The 22,814-nt window shown below is 40.6% G+C and overlaps 1 long non-coding RNA gene across 2 annotated transcripts; it reads left to right on the top strand.

Annotated features, from left to right (window-relative positions):
- The first annotated feature begins 887 nt into the window (after positions 1-887).
- LOC132657642 (uncharacterized) lies at positions 888-22,485 on the top strand. Of its 2 annotated transcripts, XR_009596107.1 has the most exons (4): positions 888-1,032; positions 5,689-5,881; positions 17,929-18,194; positions 22,297-22,485. It is a non-coding gene; the product is annotated as an uncharacterized LOC132657642 (long non-coding RNA). The 2 variants fall into 2 exon arrangements; XR_009596106.1 differs by lacking the exon at positions 22,297-22,485 and having other exon boundaries at positions 17,929-18,415.
- Positions 22,486-22,814: the final 329 nt, after the last annotated feature.

Here is a 22,814-nt window from a genome sequence, read left to right as displayed (position 1 = left end):
AATGCATTTATTTTAGGATACTAGGCTAGGCCTACACAGTATAATTTATTTTGGGGTGAAAAAAATTGTTAAAAAGACAGGATAAAAAGAAAAAGAAAGCAAAAAAGTAGGATGGAAAGAGGGTTAATTAACATCTTACCTATTTACCTCGTAGGTGATCTATAGGCATCAGATGTGTGTGGAAGCGTGCCGCAGAGTACACAGTATTATGCAAATCCAGTTGTTTTATTAAAAACTCATATTTTCAAAGTTCTTCATTATTAATCAAGTTATTTTTGTTTACATATTTATTTTTGAAAGTCTTTTAAACACCTCCTGGTGGCATTTTCTACCTGAGTAAATGTATTGCTGCTGCTGCTAAGTTGCTGAAGTAGTGGCTGACTCTGTGCGACCCCCATAGATGGCAGCCCACCAGGCTCCTCTGTCCCTGGGATTGTCCAGGCAAGAACACTGGAGTGGGTTGCCATTTCCTTCTCCAATGCATGATAGTGAAAAGTGGAAGTGAAGTCACTCAGTAGTGCCTGACTCTTAGCGACTCCATGGACTGCAGCCTTCCAGGCTCCTCTGTCCATAGGATTTTCCAGGCAAGAGTGAATAAATGTATTACTGCATTCCAGACCTCACTGAATCTTTCTTTCTGTGAAAATAGAACAGGGTGGTTGGCAGAGTAATCTTCTCCAAAGATGTCCAAGTCTTGAGAATATTGTTACAGAGTGAAGGGAAAGTTGCACGTGGAATTAATATTGTTACTCAGCAGACCTTTAGAGAGAGTCTTCTCAATTACCCAGGTGTACTCAAAGTAATTACAAGCGTTCTTAGTGAAAGCTGGCAAGGCGCCGTAGAGAACGTTGCAGGCTTTTAAAATGGGGATGACGCTAGGAGCCAACAAATGTGACCTGAACAGATTCTCAAAGCTGAAGAAGGCAAACAAGTCGGTTCTCCCCAAGAGCCTCCAGCAGGAATGCGACCCCACCGACACTTTCATTTTAGCACAGTGAGGTTCCTGTTGAACTTCTTACTTCTAAAACAACGGTAAGATAAAACTTTGTGTTGCTTTAAACTACTGAGTCTGTGATATTTTGTTCCAATAGCAATAGAAAAGTAAAACAAACAGCTTTGGCACATGAGTGAGCTCCAGTGTGTAAAAGACCTGAGTCTATATTCCAGGCCCATTAACTTCTCCAAACCTTGGTTCCTCACTGGTAAAAAGAAGATAGCAATACTGTTTTCTCTGTAGGAATTTTATGAACATGAAATAAGATAGTTTATGTAAAGTCTCAAAACGGGGCCCACAACATAGTAACTTCTCAATAATTGTTAGCTGTTAACTAATCATTTTCCTGTGAACTTTTTAAGTGTGGGTTATTTGTGAAATCAAAGGGCTAGTAAGCTGTTAAATGTATTGGGATGGAAATAGATTCAGAGTCAGAAGAAATGAGCCAAAGTTCAGGCTCTCCTAGCAGTGTGATCTTGGGCAAATCATTTAACTGTCATCATCTGGAAGCTAAGATAATTATAGTTGCCTAGTCTGTACCAAATTAGATGCTCAATGTGAGAGCATTTTGGAAATCAAAGTCATGCTGCTGGAATTATTGCACATCTCATAAATCCTTCCTATTAGCTTCTTTTGTTGACATTTATTTTTCTAAGTGTGGAATAATGAAGAAAGGCTCTTTAGTTGTAGCCAGAGGAATCTAGTTAGTTGAATTTGGGTTATGATAAATTTTATAGCTGGTAATGAGGTAGCAGAGAGATTGAACAACAGTATTACTGAACAGGATTTCTTTTTTAATGAAATGTGGATCATAACCATGTTCAAGAGAGGAATAAGAGCAATTTTTCTGAAACTGTCATAAAGAACGATTCTTTTCTTTCTCTATTTTAACTTTTTTTTTTAATCTCGAGCTCAGCTCATCCCAGTTCTTCTGAATAGACTGTGTCGTCTAACGACGAGACTGCATGTGGTATGTGTGTGTTAGTTGCTGAGTCGTGTCCTTCTCTTCGCAACCCCATAGACTGCAGTCCACCAGGCTCCTCCATCCATGGAATTTTCCAGGCAAAAGTACTGGAGTGGGTTGCCATTTCTTTCTCCAAGACTGCATCTAGTAGAAATCCTAAAATCACACACAGGAATCCAGACAGCCTATTCCCTTATTATTTTCCCTAAATTGCGTATTCATATGAAAAGCCTTTGACAGCTTGGTTCTGTTTCCGATCTAACACCATCTTGGTTCTGAATCTCTCTCACTTCACTTTCCTCTTTTTATCACCTATTTTCCAAAACTTTCTTAGGTCTTTGGTAATACAAATGAATAAAGGCCCACAGTAACAGAACTAAAGTAACAAGATAGAAAATGCAACACAGGTGAAATGACTTAACACAGCACCCTTCACAGGATGTAATACAGATGTCTAGCTCTGCGGGGAAGTTATTGTAAAGAGTTCCCTTGCTTTCCTAACTTTGGAGAACTCTGGGGTTAAAATTCAACAGATTTTGTGACTTCAGTTTTCTAGGGCCTTTCATATGTTAATATGCAAGGGGTTTTAGCACACAGATTTCAGGTTTACCTGGCCAGGAGCTGTTTTCTGAATGTAGAACATTTGGGGGAATGTTTGCTAAACTTAGGTGAACTCCTGGTTAAATAGTTGCCCTCCAGGCATGTGTGCGTGTGCGTATTATACTTTATGCATATTCTTGTCCACTGAAGACCATGCAGGGCTACAGAGGGGGAGAAACCCTAGGAAGCACATCTACCAAAGGTACAAGATATATGTTAAAGAAGATAGGAAGCTTTCCAAAATTATTGTTAGTTGTCTTTTAGGCTAGTAAAATATTATGCTTGTGTGAAAAGAAACTACTCCTTTTCTAACTCTCCTTGTCTTGATCGGGAAAGGCCCACTCAGTCAATTTCCTCCTGTCGTCCGACACGTTTCCTTTCTTCTCCTCAACCCTAAAAACATTATCTTTGCCCAGTTTTCCTCCTTTAATTATTTTTCTCTCTACTACCCTCCTACCCAAGAAGAGAAATAGTGATATTTCTTCAAAGCTTCTGGGTGTTATTTTTTCTCAATGGAGAAATAGTCTATAGCAGAATACTTTATAGATATCTTACAACTGAAGTGGTTAAAAATCCAGGAATTAATTACCATTCAAATGTCTCTGGCTTTGAGTTCTCACCCCCATTTTAAAGCTTAACATCTTACTATGATCACACCTTAATTATTCTTATCAGAAAATAATCATGTACTTGAATTTTACTATGATCCTACACCCCTGGAGTTGGAATTTTAGAAGAGACCTTATTTACATACAAGAGCTCCAAGTTCTGTCTCTTTGAGCCTCACATACTAATTAATAAGTAGGTGTAGGGAAAGAGCAAATTAGTTAAGATGGCAGTGGTCAGGCTCGCTCACCCCACAGCCTCTTGCTCTTGCCCCATGTTTTGTAAATACATGGTTATATAACAGGTGAGATCACTTATAGCACTGTGCATGTGCCTCAGGATGTACCTGCTTGGCCTTGGGCCACTTTTGTTGCATAAATGAATGTAAGCTCCACCTGAAAATCTGCTGAGGCTGTGTTATATTGGGTTAACCATAAGAAAACACAGCATGTCTGCTGCTGCTACAGCAGCCACACCCGCAGGTACAAAATAAACATGTCTGTAGTTCCTACAACCCCTTCAGTTATCTTCCAGCTTTTCAGCTCACGCCTTGCCTACCCTGAGTTTAGCGAACAGTGAGATACAGCAAGACACTAGGCATTCCTCATCCATTGGATAAAGATTTATTAGACGTTGTTGCATGCCAGAATGTGCATGGTACTAAGAATTCACATAGGTAGCTTACAATTATTGGTGGTGGAAATGATGGTGGTCGTGATAATGTGGTTTCCTGCAAAAGATGTTCCTCCGTTATAAAAAGAGCCAGTGAAGTGGAAGTCTCTACCATTCTAAACGGATGAGCAAGGGACCATCTTACAGAGAGAGGGTAATTAGTATTTTTGGTGAATGGCTTATTGGACCAAGCATTTGTTCTGGATCAATTGTTCTAAACTCAAACTGCACAGCACATATCTAAAATATTGATGCCTGGGCCCTATAACAAGTCAACTGAATTGAAATCTCTGAAAGACATGAGTTCTTGGACATTGTTATTTTATAAATGGTCCGTTGATGAGCGTAATATCTATTCAGTGTTAAGAGCCATTGTTGTAAATAGGAGTAAGAAGGGAATTGTGTGGACATAGTAAGAATATCTGTATCAATAGGAACTGAATTAAGAGGAAAGCCGGGGAGGAATTATTAACTCTATATAAATTAACTAAGGAGCTCAAAATTTGGACATGCCACTGAATTGTGGCCACAGGTCATGGCACATGCAAAATTACTTAAGCCAGATTCCTGATCTCTTAAATTCCATTCTCTTGGAGCATGGAGGAGGAAGATGGCTGCAGAAGCGAGCAATCTCAAATTTCTCAGGAACTCAGCTCATAGGATACATTTATCAGAGTTAAAGTTATAAATATTGCACATGGTCTCAATACCCAGAGGTAAACATTTACATTACAGATCTTATTAGCAGACAATTGTGAAACCAAATAATGATTTTTTTCCCACAGAGTTGCACATGTAAGAACAAATATAAACTTAAAATAAGAGGCTTAATTCTCCCTGTTGAAAATGGGGGAAGAGACTTCGCTCTCCTCCCTTTTCACAGAGCGTTTGCTTTCTTACCTCTTTGAAATACATATAAATCATTTTTAAGACTAGATAGGTCTTTTGCCAGCTGGCCTCTTGTCACTTTTCTGACCTAGGCATGTCTTTATGAAGAAATTGGAGAACCAACTCTTTGAAATGCAAACATCAGGAGAGACAGTACCCCTAGCTTCCAGAATCTGTGGCAAGATAGGAGCCTAAATTCAGTGGACACTTTGCTCTAAGTTGCGAAACTGCCTTCTGTTATAAAGATATGAGGTTTGCTTTTTCTCTAGATAAATCCAGTTAGCTAATACATACGGTCTCCCCAGTTACCAGGTAAAGTTAGGATGAACTGTTTGTGACAAATGAGTCCTTTACTTACTTACTTGTTATTCATCTTGAAACGTGTACATAATGGGTTAATCTGCTTGGCTGTGTGAAGGGATGAGATTTCTTTCTCCTTTGAAATCTTTTTTTTAATTGAAGTATGGGCTTCCCTTGTGGCTCAGCTGGTAAAGAATCTGCCTGTAATGAGGGAGACCTGGGTTCGATCTTTGCATTAGGAAGATCCCCTGGAGAAGGGAAAGTCTACCCACTCCAGTATTCTGGTCTAGAGAATTCCATGGACTGTATCATCCATGGGGTCACAAAGAATCAGATATGCCTGAGCAATTTTCACACATAGTTGATTTACAATATCGTGTTACTTTCATGTGTGAAGTGAAGTGAAGTTGCTCAGTCATGTCCGACTCTTCGCAGCCCCGTGGACTGTAGCCTACCAGGCTCTTCTGTCCATGAAATTTTCCAGGAAAGAGTACTGGAGTGGGTTGCCATTTCCTTCTCCAGGGGGTCGTCCCGACCCAGGGATCGAACCCAGGTCTCCCGCATTGTAGGCAGACGCTTTACCATCTGAGCCACCAGGGAAGGTGATCATGTGTACTTTCATGTGTACAGCATAGCAAATCATTTTTTTTCTCTTTTTTTGCAGATTATATTGTTTTGTGTGTGCATGCTAAGTCACTTCAGTTGTGTCCTACTCTGTGACCCGATGGACTGTAGCATGCCAGGCTCCTCTGTCCATGGGATTCTCCAGGCAAGAATACTGTTTGTTGTGTCCTCCTCCAGGGGAGTCTTCTGACCCAGGGATCGAAACCCCACCTCTAATGTCTCCTGCCTTGCAGGTTGGTTCTTTACCACTAGCACCACCTGGGAAGCCCATGTTCTGTTTTAGGTTGTTAGAAATACTGGGTAAAATTCTCTCTGCTATACAGCAAATCCTTATTGCTTATCTGTCTTATGAATAGTATTTTGTATCTGTTAATCCCATACTCGTAATTGATCGTCGCCCCCCGCTCCTTTCCAGTTTGGTAACCATAAATTTATTTTGTGCATCTATGAGTCTCTTTCTGTTTTGTGTATACATTCATGTTGTTTTTAAAGACTTCACATATGAGTGATATTATATAGTATTTGTCTTTCTCTGTCTGTCTTATTTCACTAAATATAATATTTTCTAACCTTACCCATGATGATACAAATAGCAATATGTCATTCTTTTTTATGGTTGAATAATATTACGTTGTGGGGCTTCCCTGGTTGCTCAGACAGTAAAGAATCTGCCTGCAGTGCAAGAGACCTGGGTTTGATCCCTGGGTCAAGGAAAACCCTGGACAAGGGAATGGCTACCGACTCCAATATTCTTGCCTGAAGAAATCCACAGACAGAGGAGCCTGGTGGGCTACAGTCTGTGGAATTGCAAGAAGTCAGACATAACTGAGTGACTAACACTAACTAGCTTGACTAATATTCCATTGTATGTATATACCACATCTTCTTAAGCTAGTCATCTGTTTTCAGGCACTTGGGTTGCTTCCACGTCCTGGCTAAATAGTGCTATTATGAACACTGGAGTGCATGTATCTTTTTGATTTAGTGTGCTTATTTTTTCTGGATATATACCCAGAAGTGGTGTTGCTGGATCTTATAATAGTTCTATTTTCAGTTTTATTTTTTAAAGGAAACTCCATGCTGCACCATTATGTACATTCCCACCAACTTTCCATAGTGGCTACACCAATTTACATTCCCACAGTGTACAAAAATTCCCTTTTCTTCACACCCTCTCCAGTTGTAGACTTTTTGATGATAGCCATCCTGACAGTTGTGAAGTGATACCTCATTGTGGTTTTGATCTTTTAATGTGCCTCGTGGCCATCTGTATGTCGTCTTTGAAGAAATTTCTATTTAGATCTTTTGTGTATCTTTCTTCTTTTTTTATGATTGTTATTGAGTTGTGTGAGCTGTTCATATATTTTGGAAATTGTCCTTGTCAGTCACAGCATTTGCATTTGCTTTCTCCTATTCTGTAGGTTATCTTTTCATTTACGATTTTCTTTCCTGTGCAAAAGCTCATAAGTTTGATTAGGTCCTTTTGTTTTATTTTTATTTCTATTGCCTTGGGGGACTGACCTAAGAAACATTGGTATGATTTATGTTAGAGATTGTTTTGCCTATGATATCTTCTAGGAATTTTATGGTGCCATGTCTTATGTTTACATTTTAAGCCATTTTTGAGTTTATTTTTGTGTTTGGTGTGAGGATATATTCTAACTTCATTTATTTACATGCACCTGTCCAACTTTCCCAGCACCTCTTGCTGAAAAGACTTTTATTTCCACTGTATATTCTTGTTTGGCATGTATGCTAATGAGTATAATATCCTCTTCTTATATTGATCCCTTCATCATATAACACCTTCTTTGTCTTTTGTGATACCATTTGCTTCGAAGTCTGTTTTGTCTGGTGTGAGTATTGCTACCCGCTGCTTTATTGTCATTTCCATTTGCCCGAGATCTTTTCCATCTCCTCACTTTCAGTCTCTGCGTCTTTCACCCTGAAGTGAATCTCTTGTAGGCATCATATTGAAGGTTCTTTTTAAAAAAAAATTATTGACCACTCTGCCTTTGATCAGAGCATTTAATCCATTAACATTTAAAATAATTGTTGATAGGTTTGTACTTATTGCCATTTTGCTTTTGGTTTCTAGTTTTGTAGATCTTTGTTTGTGTTTTTATGCTGTAGTTTGATTTTCTTCTGTAGTATGCTTGAGTTCCTTTCATTTTGGGTTTTTATGAATCTATTGTAGGCTTTTTATTTGTGGTCACTCTGGTATTCATGTATGTTGAGCCATAACTACTTCAACTTGCTTTAAACCGATAATCATTTAAGTTCAAACACGTTCGAGAAGATCTATATGGGGCTTCCCTGGTGGTTCAGATGGTAAAGAATCTGCAATGCAGGAGACCTGGGTTTGATCCCTGATTTGGGAAGATCCTCTGAAAAGGAAATAGCAATCCACTCCAGTTTTCTTGTCTGGGAAATCCCATGGTTAGAGGAGCCTGGAAAGCTACAGTCCATGGGGTCACAAACAGTCAGACATGAGCGACTAACACACATCGTTTTTACTGCCCTCCCCCGCATTTTGTGTTCTTTGATGTCCAATTTTTCATCTTCATTGCCTATCCTTTTAATAGGTACTCTAGTTATAGTTGCTTTAACAGTTTTGGTTTTTAATCTACACTTGCTTAAGTGATCTTTAATCCTTCCTATATATTTACCTTTCATATTGGGATTTTTTCCTTTTCTGTAAATTCTTGCTTCCTTTCAATTTAGAAAAAAAAAAAAACCTTCAATATTTCTTTTAGAATAAATTTTAATGTTTTTAATTCTTTCAGTTTTGCTTGTCTTGAGAAATTCTTTCTCCTTCTATTCCAAATGATGGTCTTGCTAGGTAGACTATCCCAGGTTCCTGGCTTTTCCCCTTCAGAACTTTAAAAGTCAGAAGGGAGTTGCATGATATATTCAAACATTCTGCAGAGAAATCAACTAACAGCCTTATGGAGTGTTTCCTTGTAACTAACTCTTTGTTTTTTCTTGCTGCCTTTAGAATCCTGTCTTTATCTTTAAATTTTGCCATTTCAACTGTGATATGTCTTGATTTGGCTCTGAGCTCATTTTGTTTGGGTAACCCTGTGCTTTCTGAGGTGGCTCAGACAGTGAGGAATCTGATTGCAATGCAAAAGGCTGTGGGTTCCATCCCTGGGTCAGAAAGATCCTCTGGAAGAGGGCATGGCAACCCATTCCAGTATTGTTGCCTAGAGTATACCATGGACAGAGCATCCTGGTGGGCTACAGTCCATGGGATTGCATCTGTTTCTTTATTAGGTTTGGGAAGTTCTCACCCACTAATATGTTTTAAATCTCTCTTTTTTTTTTAATGATTTGTTTTTTTGGTTTGTGCTGGGTCTTCACTGCTGTGCACAGGCTTTCTCTGGTTCCACAGAGCAGTGCTACTGGACTATACTATTGGTTGTGGTGCATGGGTTATGGGCATTTGGCCTTCAGTAGTTATGGCTCACCAGATCTAGATTGCAGACTCAGTAGTTATGGTACACTGGCCTAGTCACTCTGTAGCAGGTGGAATCTTCCCAGGCCAAGGATTGAACCCATGTCCTCTGCATTGGCACGTGGATTCTTATCCACTGTACCACCAGGAGCATCCCGTAATTTCTTTAAACAAAATGAAAATTGTTTTGATTCTCTTCTCTCTCTGTTCTCCTTCTGGAAACCCTATTATATATAAGTTGGCATGTTTTATTCCCATAGACCTCATATGTTGCTTTCTTTTTTTGTTTTTTAATTTGTTTTTCTGAGGGCTATTCTAATTTGGTGATCTCCATTACTCTATCTTTCAAATCACTTGTACGGTCTTCTGCATCGTTCAGACAGCTATTCATTGCTTCCACATTGCTTTTTCATCTCAGAAATTGAATTATTTTTGATTGGGTCATCTTTAATACTTTCTAGTTTCTTGTTAACGTTGATCTGTGTTTATTTAGATAATTTTAATTCAGTTCAGTCGCTCAGTCATGTCCGACTCTTTGCGACCCCATAAATCGCAGCACGCCAGGCCTCCCTGTCCATCACCAACTCCCGGAGTTCACTCAGGCTCACGTCCATCGAGTCAGTGATGCCATCCAGCCATCTCATCCTCTGTCGTCCCCTTCTCCTCCTGCCTCCAATCCCTCCAAGCATCAGAGTCTTTTCCAATGAGTCAACTCTTTGGCATGAGGTGGCCAAAGTACTGGAGTTTCAGTTTAGTATCATTCTTTCCAAAGAAACCCCAGGGTTGATCTCCTTCAGAATGGACTGGTTGGCTCTCCTTGCAGTCCAAGGGACTCTCAAGAGTCTTCTCCAACACCATAGTTCAAAAACATCAATTCTTCAGTGCTCAACTTTCTTCACAGTCCAACTCTCACATCCATACATGACCACAGGAAAAACCATAGTCTTGACTAGATGGACCTTAGTCAGCAAAGTAGTCTCTGCTTTTGAATATGCTATCTAGGTTGGTCATAACTTTTCTTCCAAGGAGCAAGTGTCTTTTAATTTCATGGCTGCAGTCACCATCTGCAGTGATTCTGGAGCCCAAAAAAATAAAGTCTGACACTGTTTCCCATCTATTTCCCATGAAGTGATGGGACCATATGCCATGATCTTCGTTTTCTGAATGTTGAGCTTTAGGCCAACTTTTTCGGTATCCTCTTTCATTTTCATCAAGAGGCTTTTTAATTCCTCTTCACTTTCTGCCATAAGGGTGGTGTCATCTGCATATCTGAGGTTATTGATATTTCTCCTGACAATCTTGATTCCAGCTTGTGTTTCTTCCAGTCCAGGGTTTCTCATGATGTACTGTGCATAGAAGTTAAATAAGCAGGGTGACAATATACAGCCTTGACGTACTCCTTTTCCTATTTGGAACCAGTCTGTTGTTCCATGTCCAGTTCTAACTATTGCTTCCTGACCTGCATACAGGTTTCTCAGGTGGTCTGGTATTCCCATCTTTTTCAGGATTTTCCACAGTTTATTGTGATCCACACAGTCAAAGGCTTTGGCATAGCCAATAAAGCAGAAATAGGTGTTTTCCTGGAAATCTCTTGCTTTTTCCATGATCCAGCGGATGTTGGCAATTTGATCTCTGGTTCCTTTGCCTTTTCTAAAACCAGCTTGAACATCAGGAAGTTCATGGTTCACCTATTGCTGAAGCCTGGCTTCGAGAATTTTGAGCATTACTTTACTAGCATGTGAGATGAGTGCAATTGTGCGGTAGTTTGAGCATTCTTTGGCATTGCCTTTCTTTGGGATTGGAATGAAAACTGACCTTTTCCAGTCCTGTGGCCACTGCTGAGTTTTCCGAATTTGCTGGCATATTGAGGGCAGCACTTTCACAGCATCATCTTCCAGGATTTGAAACAGCTCAACTGGAATTCCATCACCTCCACTAGCTTTGTTCATAGCGATGCTTTCCAAGGCCCACTTGACTCCACATTCCAGGATGTCTGGCTCTAGGTGAGTGATCACACCATCGTGATTATCTGGGTCATGAAGATCTTTTTTGTACAGTTCTTCTGTGTATTCTTGCCACCTCTTCTTAATATCTTCTGCTTCTATTAGGTCCATACAATTTCTGTCCTTCATCAAGCCCATCTTTGCGTGAAATGTTCCCTTGGTATCTCTAATATCCTTGAAGAGATCTCTAGTCTTTCCCATTCTATTGTTTTCCTCTACTTCTTTGCATTGATTGCTGAAGAAGGCTTTCTTATCTCTCCTTGCTATTCTTTGGAACTGTGCATTTAGATGCTTATATGTTTCCTTTTCTCCTTTGCTTTTCACCTCTCTTTTCATAGCTATTTGTAAGGCCTCCCCAGACAGCCATTTTGCTTTTTCGCATTTCTTTTCCATAGGGATGGTCTTGATCTCTGTCTCCTGTACAATGTCATGAACCTCATTCCATAGTTCTTCAGGCACTCTGTCTATCAGATCTAGGCCCTTAAATCTATTTCTCACTTCAACTGTATAATCATAAGGGATTCTAGCGGTTTTCCCTACTTTCTTCGATTTCAGTCTGAATTTGGCAATAAGGAGTTCATGATCTGAGCCATAGTCAGCTCCCGGTCTTGTTTTTGTTGTCTGTATAGAGCTTCTCCATCTTTGGCTGCAAAGAATATAATCAATCTGATTTTGGCGTTGACCATCTGGTAATGTTCATGTGTAGAGTCTTCTCTTGTGTTGTTGGAAGAGGGTGTTTATTATGACCAGTGCATTTTCTTGGCAAAACTCTATTCGTCTTTGCCCTGCTTCATTCCATACTCCAAGGCCAAACTTGCCTGTTACTCCAGGTGTTTCTTGACTTCCTACTTTTGCATTCCAGTCCCCTATAATGAAAAGGACATCTTTTTCGGATGTTAGTTCTAAAAGGTCTTGTCAGCGTTACTGGTTGGGGCATAGACTTGGATAACTGTGATATTGAATGGATTGCCTTGGAGACGAACAGAGATCATTCTGTTGTTTTTGAGATTGCATCCAAGTACTGCATTTCAGACTCTTTTGTTGACCATGATGGCTACTCCATTTCTTCTGAGGGATTCCTACCTGCAGTAGTAGATATAATGGTCATCTGAGTTAAATTCACCCATTCCAGTCCATCTTAGTTTGCTGATTCCTAGAATGTTGACGTTCACCCTTGCCATCTCTTGTTTGACCACTTCCATTTTGCCTTGATTCATGGACCTGACATTCCCAGTTCCTATGCAATATTGCTCTTTACAGCACTGGACCTTGCTTCTATCACCAGTCACATCCACAGCTGGGTATTGTTTTTGCTTTGGCTTCATCCCTTCATTCTTTTTGGAGTTATTTCTCCACTGATCTCCAGTAGCATATTGGGTACCTACTGACCTGGGGAGTTCCTCTTTCAGTGTCCTATCGTTTTGCCTTTTCATACTGTTCATGGGATTCTCAAGGCAAGAATACTGAAGTGGTTTGCCATTCCCTTCTCCAGTGGACCACATTCTGTCAGACCTCTCCACCATGACCCACCCATCTTGGGTAGCCCCATGGGCATGGCTTAGTTTCATTGAGTTAGACAAGGCTGTGGTCCTAGTGTGATTAGATTGACTAGTCTTCTGTGAGTATGGTTTCAGTGTGTCTGCCTTCCATCTTACTTGGGTTTCTCTTACCTTGGGCATGGAGTAGCTCCTCACGGCTGCTCCAGTAAAGCACAGCCGCTGCTCCTTACCTTGGATGAGGGGTATCTCCTTACCACCGCCCTTCCTGACCTTCAACGTGGGATAGCTCCTTTAGGCCCTCCTACGCCCACGCAGCCACCGCTCCTCGGGTGGCTCCTCCCGGCAGCAGCCCCTGGCCTCGGATGCGGATTGTCTCCTCCCAGCTGCCACTGACCTCGGAAGCAGGGTAGCTCCTCCCAGCTGCCGCCCCTAACCTCAGATGTGGGGTAACTCCTCTCGGCTGCTCTTAGTGCACTGGGTCGCAGTTAGCATTTTTATAATCTCCATTTTGAGCTCATTGTCTAGTATAGACTGATCTGTGTTGTCCTTCAGTTTGTCTTCCCTGGCTGTCTTAATTGGGAATAGTTTCTCTGCCTTTTCACCTAACTTCCTCTGTTCTGTGAATATATGAGAAATCCTTATCTATTGTGGTCTTGAGGGAGTGTTTTCATGTGCCAGTGTCTCTATGTAGACTGCCTTTGGTGTGAGGGCTTATTTTATTTTTTTTGAATGCTTATTTTGATATGGACACCAGCCACATCTTTCCTCAGGGTATGCTGAATGCCATCACCTTGTTAGGGTGGCTGGTGTTAGGGGATTTAAAGCCTGTGCAAAGTGAGAGGCGGGACTTCCTCTCTGCTCAGGGGCTGTCACCACCCTATCAGAGGCACGGTCTGCTCTCCAATTGCTGGAGCAGAAGCCCTGAGGGTTGAGCTTGAGCAGGCTCTGTTTCCCTTGAGTGCATTCTTTGCCCCAAAGGACGGGAGCCCTGAAGTGAGGCTCATGTACTCAAACTGGTCTGATGTGCCGCCTGTGTAGGAATTCATGGCTCAGCTCAGACATAGTACAAGGTTGTGTCTCTTCCCCTGTTGTGGTCCTCCCAGATGCATTGCACAGCTGTGATATGGAGTGAGTGAGACCGGTGTGGTATCCAGGCTGGGGCTTTGTGGCCACAGGAATTCAAGCAGCTCTGCTGCCATCATCAGTCTGGGCTTCCCCTGTGGTGTTGGTTTGAGCTAGTGCTAACACTGGCAGCCGCTGTTTCACCTGGACCACATCCCAGACCCCCAACCTGCCTGTGTTCCTAGACAGAGTTTTTTTTTCCCCAGACCTGGCTCTCCTAGATCTCATGCCAAGTTCTGGTGTGGAATAAGCAGGTGCAGAGTGTTTGCTGCACTTAGGCTGGGGAGCACAGTGAGCTAGCTGCTATCAGTGCAGAGCTCTCTGTCCTGTGGTTGGCAGACCACTACCGTGCACTATTCACAAGTGGGAGCGAGGTTCTCCAGCCCTTCTCCCTATCCCTGCAGGTCTCCCAGCAGCCAGAGGGACTGGTCTTCTCCATGGAGGCCTCCAGGACTGGGACACCCAGCTCAACCTGCTTGCTCCCCAGGGTGAAGGTGACCTGTATGGACCTTTCCTTCCTTTCAAAGCCCTCCCAATCCCATGACTTTTCTCCATCCTATCCAGTTATGTGGAAACCTTTCTTAAAGCTTTGGTTGTATAGGAGTTCTTCTGCCAGTTTCCAGTTTTCCTTGAGAATTGTTTCATATGTAGGTGTGCTCTGGATGTGTTTGTGCTGGGGAGGTGAGCCCGCATCCTCCCTTCTGCCATCCTGATCTCTCCTGTCTTTGTTATTTCTTAACAGATTGCCTGGGATGTGGATCATATCACGGTTTAATGCTTATTCAAATAAGTTTTCTACTAACCATTGTAGAGAATCTTTCTGGGATGAGAAATCATTTTGTTTTAATAAAATTTTCTCCAACACACAGACTTTAGCCTACTAGAGAGTAAAATTTATCCTCAGTTTGTTTTTTCTTATCTCAGACTATCATCAGATACAAATAATTGAGATCTTATAGTCTCCCCAGTTTTCACAGACCAAACTGAAAATTTTTAAAATTTGAGTTATAATCTTGTTTTTCAATCTAATAAATATTATAAGAATTTCTAAGAATTATCAAATATTTGCTGTTTTCTAGAAAAAAGTATCCATTTTGGCAACTTAGATAGCTCACACTGCTCTGAGCCCTGCCAACCAACTGGTCCAAAAATATTAGGAATTTAGAGAAAAATCTTGGAATCCTTTCCTACTTAGTGCCCACTTTTACTCGAGGCATTTCAAGACAAAGATGGTCTCTGGTAGCCTTGAAAAGCAAATTGTTTCAGGGACAATATCTTCATTCTTCCCCTAAGTGCCTTAAAGTAATCCTTCATCTCTCGTCCCGTTTCATTTAGACCATTTTGTAACAGTGAAAGTGTCATTCAACAATTGTAAAGTACTTGTGTCAGAAAAAAAGTTTGTTTTAGCAGGAATCCATTGTTCATTGTCGTGAAGGTTCAGATGAATCACAGGTCCCATTATGTCCTGTGGCAGCAGAGCAACTGCACCAGAGCAACTGTATAATCCTCTTCCCAAGAGGAATGAGCACAGCCATCGCCAGAGTACCATTTCCACATGTAACACTTGGGTTCCTGGGTGATCAGAGGGATGGTTCTCTAGGAAGAGAAACGGGATGACGCAGGACTAGTGCAAACAAAAATCTCACAGATGATCACCACAAGGACAAATAAACTAGTCCCAGAGACATTTTTCAGGGCCTGGGACCTAGTAGTTGTAGAATAGCAGTGAGGGGGGAGGTCAGGATGATGTTAGATGGTTATCAGGCAGTAACCAAGATGAGCTGAAACCAACTGGCTTAGCACAGTTCCTGGGATGTAGAAAGCACTTAGTGAATATCAACTGAGAGATTAAATCAATAAAGGTGTCTTCTTTCCTGTTCTTTAAATACAACTTGTATGGTATGCCACAGTCTGGGTTAAAAATCATAAGGACAAAGTGAAAACAAAGTATTTGTCTTAACTCGGTCTACAGAATAATTTATTTGCTGCTCATCAATGTAGATTTGAAACTTTGACTGAGTGTAAAGCTCACTTCCATGTTCTTACTATAAGTAAAATAATTTTCTCATATAGGTAAGATGTTCTCTGGAAATCTGACCCAATGATTATTTAAATGAGCACAACTACCTTGTCCCTCACTTAAAATCCATGGACGTATCCAAATTTAGTCCCATTCCAGCAACATTCAAACTCAGTCAAAAAAATTATCCATTTTCTTTTATAAACTAATGGGCTTTTTGTCTCGAGATAAATAAAAAGCGTAACATTAAATGCTTAATGGGAAAGATATGCGTTAGAAACGCTGCTTGAGCTGTATTTAAAGTGAAAACATAAAAACTACGCCTCCGATGCAGATAATCAATCATTAGAAACCAGTTCTAAATTAAGGATATAGATCATGTCACCTTTTTCTAGATCTTATTCTGACTGAGTCTGAAGAAATTCTCCTACCATAGAATTGAAAAGATGACAGAACCACACACAGGAAAAACTGATAGCAACATCAGTTGGTTCAGAAAAATCGTATCTTCCTTGATTAATATGAAATAACCCAGTTGATAACGGCTGAAAAATAAAAAGTATGGGCGTTGTGATATCTCATGAGATTAACTCAGTAATATCCTCTCTGAGTAAATCTTTACCTCTTCTGATATTTGTAGCTTTACATGGTAATAAAATCTCAGTATAAAAATGAACTGAAAGAAAGATTAGCTTTGAAAAACAGCAACTCCAGGGCAGCAGACAGGCTATCAGCAGCCCCCGGGCTCAGCGTCCTGTTGCTCTCAGAAGAGTGCCAGCACCGTGACCAGGAGAAAGCTGTTCCTAACTCCCAATGACCTCTCAGCCCCTCACATAAAGAACCCTGGATGGCTGCCTAGGCTTGCAGTCTGAGCGGAGAGAGAGAGAGAGATCTTAGCATAATAGGATCCAAAGAGCTTGATCTGGAAGCTTGCCTTCCTACGGTGCCTCACTGGTTAAGTTCTGAGAAATCACAATTCAAAAGGAGAATGTATTGATTGCTTAAATCATAGGGGCAACTGAGCTTACCATGTGTTTACTAAATAAGTTTGGAAAATAACAATGAGGCTTTTAACTTGTGTCAGGATGAAAAGCTTTTGTATTTGACAGGTGGGAATGGATATTTATCTTTTAATATTTCAAATGCCCTGGTAGTATGGATATATAAATGTTCTGGCAATCTTTTAATAGTTAAGATTCATTTAAAATGTACACCTCAAAAATTTGTTGTTGTTTGGTTGCTAAGTCACGTCTCTTTTGTGACCCCGTGGACTTGAGCCCACCAGGATCCTCTGTCCATGGAATTTCCCAGGCAAGAATACTAGACTGGGTTGCCAGATCCTTCTCCAGGGGATCTTCTCAACCCAAAGGTTGATCCCACCTCTCCTGCATTGGCAGGCAGATTCTTTATCACTGAGCCACCAGGAAGCCCTCCTCAAAAATACTACGTATAATTTACCTGTCAAAAATAAATTTTCCCCAGATCTAGTCTTTACTCTTCTGGATGAGAGAATAGAAACACCAGGGGTGTTTCCTCCTGGAGTTGGGGATGGGATAGGGAGCATCATGGCAAAAGCAAAAACGTAGGTATCAAAATTTCTGCTTTGTTATTTTCATAATAAATTCTTAATTAAAATATTCAAAGTCATGCTAATAAAACTACTACAGCCTACCAATTCACCCAATAGATGATTATTTTAACGCAATGTTTAATTTTTGTGGCCATAAGCAACGATAGCATTGCGTTCTGTTTGTAGCTATTCTAACATTGTCATTTCAGCATATTTCTACCACCGCTGATGCAAGACCAAGCCCCCTATCCCTCATCCTTCAGTTTCCTATTACCTTAAGCAGCCCAACAGAGGTGATATTATTTCAGGACATATCTGAAAATAACTTCTTAAAAAAATTTTTTTTATATATAACCAACCACCTGCATGGCAGGAAAATCACAGGAAACAAATAACCATCCCTGCATGAGTCACCGTCACCAGCAATCTCACAAGGTAATGAAACCAATTCCACACTTTGCTGGTAGCCTGTAACTGGGGGGTGGAAACCAAAGGGTTTTGATCATTCTGAGAGCAGGGGCTAGAAGAATTCCTGGATTTAAACAAAGAAGAAAGGCAGAGTTCCCTGAGTTCATTGTTCTCAGCTATTTAATTGTCCTCCTGTTTCAGTGTTCATCCGAGTGCATAAAACACTACTGGACTTCTAAGAGACCAAACTGAGCTCAAACAAAGAAAATCGTGACCAAGGAGAAAAAGTCTATGATTAGAGCTGCAGGAAGCTGCCACCCAGAAATTTGAATTTTGAGCTCTGACACGCAAGTTCTTCCAAAGGCACTAAAGAAGTCTCTTGTTAATTCTTTCATTGAGTTGGTCAGAAAGAGTTCTGTTCAACTGCTGGGATCCTGGAAAATTTCAAACCCATGACTACACAGATGGTAATCAGGCTGCCACGCTTTGAAATATGAAGTAGAATACTTAATTCTGGTGAAATTATGAATGAGAGAAGAAATCCCTTCCCCTGATAGGTGGGGTGGACTGAGATACACCCAGACATAAACCAGTAACCTTATTGGTGCTTATATTCAGTTTTCCCAAAGCCAAATCCAGTAAAGTGAATTTTCTCTCTTGAAGTCTCCCTTCAAGTCTAAGCACTTCAGACAAGATTCAATAAAAAATTTTAATCTAATTTTTGTGTCAGCAAAGCCCATATAAATCAGCACAAGCCCTGAAAAATTGAAGAGGCACTGTTTTTTATTGAATCCATAAATCTAAGAACTTAGCATTTAACAGTTTTAAGTGTTTCTTTTAAAAAAAAAATAATTAGTGTGATAACAGACAGGGAAATTGAGCCCAAGGGTCTAAGAGCCTTATTCAGATCCCAGAAGCAAGAAGTATTTGGGAAAAAAATGTTGCCTAAGTAAACATGACTAAATTATCTGAATCCAAACCTAACAATTGAATGTACTATATCTTGTTCCAAAGGGTTTTACTTTGGATTTTGGTTCCCTTATATGTATTCTAAAACCCCACTGAGAGTCGTGGCATGAAAGTGCTTTGAAAGCCATATATTTTTCAAGTGAAACACTTAGACTTGAAAATTTGGCCGGGAAGTTGGCACAAAGGGAGAACTTTGAGGTAGCTGCATTCAGAATTCTCTCTTCACTAACAAGTTTTTTGATCAATTTCTATTTATATAGTTGCTATCTCACTTCCAATATCAAACCAAGAAGAATATATATCAATACAAATTATGTTTATTCCTGCTCTATAAACCCAGCAGAAACAATCTCTTGTTTGCTTTCCTAGAAAGCTACTTGGAATGTGGAAGAAAGCACATTGTGTTTTTAGTGAAGATTCAGATTATAAAGTTTGTCCTACTCTCAGCATATATGTCCTTACAACCCCAATAGTGGTCTACAGTGGATCAGTATTGAAACCACGTGCAAAATTCCAGGTTCCACCCAGGTCTACTGAATCAGAATCTGCATTTTAACAAGCTCCCCAGGTATTCATTAGGGCTTCCCTTGTAGCTCAGCTGGTGAAGAATCCACCTCCAAAGCTGGAGACCTAGGCTCGATCCCTGGGTTGGGAAGATCGTCTGGAGAAGGGAAGGGCTACCCACTCCAGTATTCTGGCCTGGAGAATCCCATAGAGGGTTGCAAAGAGTCAAACCCGACTGAGGGACTTTCACTTCACTACTTCCATATTCATTAACGTGTGGGAGACATTGTTCTACGTAATTTCAACACACTAATCTTTTCCGTGTTTCATTTCCCCTATTGGTAAAATGGAAAAGACTAAGTAACCACTAAGGTCCTGTGCACAATTTATAATTTACAGCACGTGCAAGCTGGAAGCCCCCCTTTCTTAGGTATCATTGAGTTTCCTGTAGTGCTTCCAAGCAAACACCATCTACATATGTAGACTGATATTTAATGAGCCTTTGCTGCCTCTAGGTTTACTTCTTTACTGAGGCTTTAAATCAAGTCAAATGTTTAGCTTTATCTTAGCCCCAAATAGAACACATTAAAGAGTAACAGGAAAACAGAAAAAGGGGTCTAACATATATTGAACCTTAATAAACACTTTAAACTTACATCCACTTTTAATCCTGTGAAGTAGGATTTTATAAAATGTTACAGATGAGAAAACAATCTCAGAAACCTTACTTGTTCTGTGTCACAAAATCAAACGACACAACCAGGATTTAAGCTGAAGTGCTTCTCATTTGAAATCCCCTGAAAAGCACAGTTGCATGGTAATGTGCAGACAAGTGCAGTGGTATCAACTGCTTTTATTATTCTTGGTCTCCCTGTGTAAGCAAGTAACATTTAATGTTATCTAAATGCTAAATGAGGCTTCCCTGGTGGCTCAGACAGTAAAGCGTCTGCCTGCCATGCGGAAGACCCGGGTTCAATTCCTGGATTGGGAAGATCCCCTGGAGAAGGAAATGGCAATCCACTCCAGCACTCTTGCCTGGAAAATCCCATGGACGGAGAAGCATGATAGGCTACAGTCCATGGGGTTGCAAAGAGTCGGACACGACTGAGTGACTTCACTATAACAAAAGCAACACCAGAATCACATATCTGCTTTACTTTACCTTCCTCCAAACCACCCTCTCTAGTGATACATTGGTAAGTCTAGATGTTGCACATATTTTTTTAATTTGGAGGTTTTTAAAAAGATTTATTTATTTTTGGCTGCACTGGGTCTTTGCTTCAGTGAGTGGGCTTCTTATTGTGGTGGCTTCTCTTGTTGAGGAGCACCGGCTCTAGGGTGTTTGGTCTTCAGTAGTTGAGAGAATGTACTTAGTTGCCCTGGGCAGGGATCTTCCTGGACCAGGGATTGAACCTGTGTTCCCTGCAATGGCAGGCAGATTGTTAACCACTAGACCACCAGGAAAGCCCTGAAAATGTTTTTAATATGCAATTTGGTCACCCTATTTTTATTGATACTTGGTGTATTTAGTCAACTAACATTTATTGTGATTACTGAATTTAGACTCATTTATGCTACAATCTTTTGTGTTTTCTTTTCTCCATATTTCTTCCTTTGTCCCTTTCTCTTCCAGCCTATTATTTGACAGCATCTATTCTCATTCCCTCTTTTTCCTCTCTGCCAACTTAGAATTATACTTGTACTTCTATCTTTTTAGTGTCAATATTAAAATTTTTAACAATCCTATTCAATTTCATATTTTTCTAACAAAGTCTATTTTACCCTCCAAACACTAGCCCTCTGTTTCTCTTGGATCTTGTACTTTTCATTCGTTTTAAGATGATTGGTGGTTACTGGCTTCCCTGGTGGCTCAGTCAGTAAAGAATCCACCTGTGATGTGGGAGACGTGGGCTTGATCCCTGGATTGGGAAGATCCCCTGTAGGAGGGCATGGTAGTTCACTCCAGTATTCTTGCCTGGAGAATCCCCATGAACAGTGGAGCCTGGCGGGCTATAGTTCATGGGGTCACAAAGAGTTGGACCCGACTGAGTAACTAAGAACACACACAATACTATTAGCATCAGTAGTTAAGTTTTATCCCTATTTTGATGATATCTTCCCTAATTTACTAGTTTACTACTTGATTATATCTTCACTCAGCTATTATACATGGGGGATGAATTCACTTAATCCTAGTACCTCAAAATATTTTGCCTTTCAGTTCAGTTCAGTCACTCAGTCGTTTCCAACTCTTTGCGGCCCCATGAATCGCAGCATGCCAGGCCTCCCTGTCCATCACCAACTCCCGGAGTTCACTCAGACTCACGTCCATCGAGTCAGTGATGCCATCCAGCCATCTCATCCTCTGTCGTCCCCTTCTCCTCCTGCCCCCAATCCCTCCCAGCATCAGAGTCTTTTCCAATGAGTCAACTCTTCGCATGAGGTGGCCAAAGTACTGGAGTTTCAGCTTTAGCATCATTCCTTCCAAAGAAATCCCAGGGCTGATCTCCTTCAGAATGGACTGGTTGGATCTCCTTGCAGTCCAAGGGATTCTCAAGAGTCTTCTCCAACACCACAGTTCAAAAGTGTCAATTCTTCGGCGCTCAGCTTTCTTCACAGTTTACTTTGAACAATAGTATAGCTAGTTACAGAGCTATATTTTGAAAATTATTTTCCCTCTCTGTCAATTCATAACATCTATTGTTACTTCTGTGAAGTCTGCTCTCAGCTTAATTTTCACCACTTTGTAGGTAATGTCTTTTTCCCCCATTAGCATTTAAGAACTCCTATTCTTATTGTCTACATTTTGTTACTCTGGATATGGATTTATTTTATTTTTGAATTTCAGCTTGTGGTCCTTTTCTGATGATAAATTTTTCAGTTCAGAAAAACACTAAATCCTTCATTAACTCTAAAAATATTATCTTTCTGCTACTCTTTTTTTCTAATTCTGGAACTCTTATTACATGTTCATAATACCTGGTTTCTCTATGCATGTATTTTTACTTTGTGTCTTTGAGGATTTTGACCATCTACCATGTAATGCCGTGTTCAAAAGATTATAATCTTAGTAATCTTATCATTTGGACTTTCCAGGTGGCTCAGTGGTAAAGAATCCACCAGCCAATGCAGGAGACATGGGTTCCATCCCGGGGTTGGGAGGATCCCCTGGAGAAGGAAATGGCAACCACTCCAGTATTCTTGCCTGGAAAATTGAACAGAGGAGCCTGGCAAACTACGGTCTATGCGGTTGCAAAAGAGTCAGACATGACTTAGCAAATAAACAATTTCATCATTTAGTCAATCTGTGGACTATTGTGAGTTTTCATTCATGAAATTTTAGTTGCAGGATCAAATTCACAATTGTATTTTGTCATTTTTCCTTTCTATTCCTCTTTGCACTCACTATACCATGTCTAGTCTTTTTATAGTTGACTGAATTAGGGTTACTCAGGTCCCCAGTCAAAAAACAGGATTTGTACTGACAGCTCAGAATTACCATTCTGGGAGTTAAAACTGATCTAGTAGCAGAGTCAGTCTATGACTTGAGCCCTACCGAGCTCTCTGCTTCCTCTTGCCATGCTACCAAGCAGTACATTACAGGCTATAGCCCC

The sequence above is a fragment of the Ovis aries genome, chromosome 1, assembly GCF_016772045.2.
Source record: "Ovis aries strain OAR_USU_Benz2616 breed Rambouillet chromosome 1, ARS-UI_Ramb_v3.0, whole genome shotgun sequence".
NCBI lineage: Eukaryota > Metazoa > Chordata > Mammalia > Artiodactyla > Bovidae > Ovis > Ovis aries.
The sequence above is the reverse complement of the archived record's forward strand: the minus strand, read 5'-3'. Positions and strand labels throughout refer to the sequence as shown.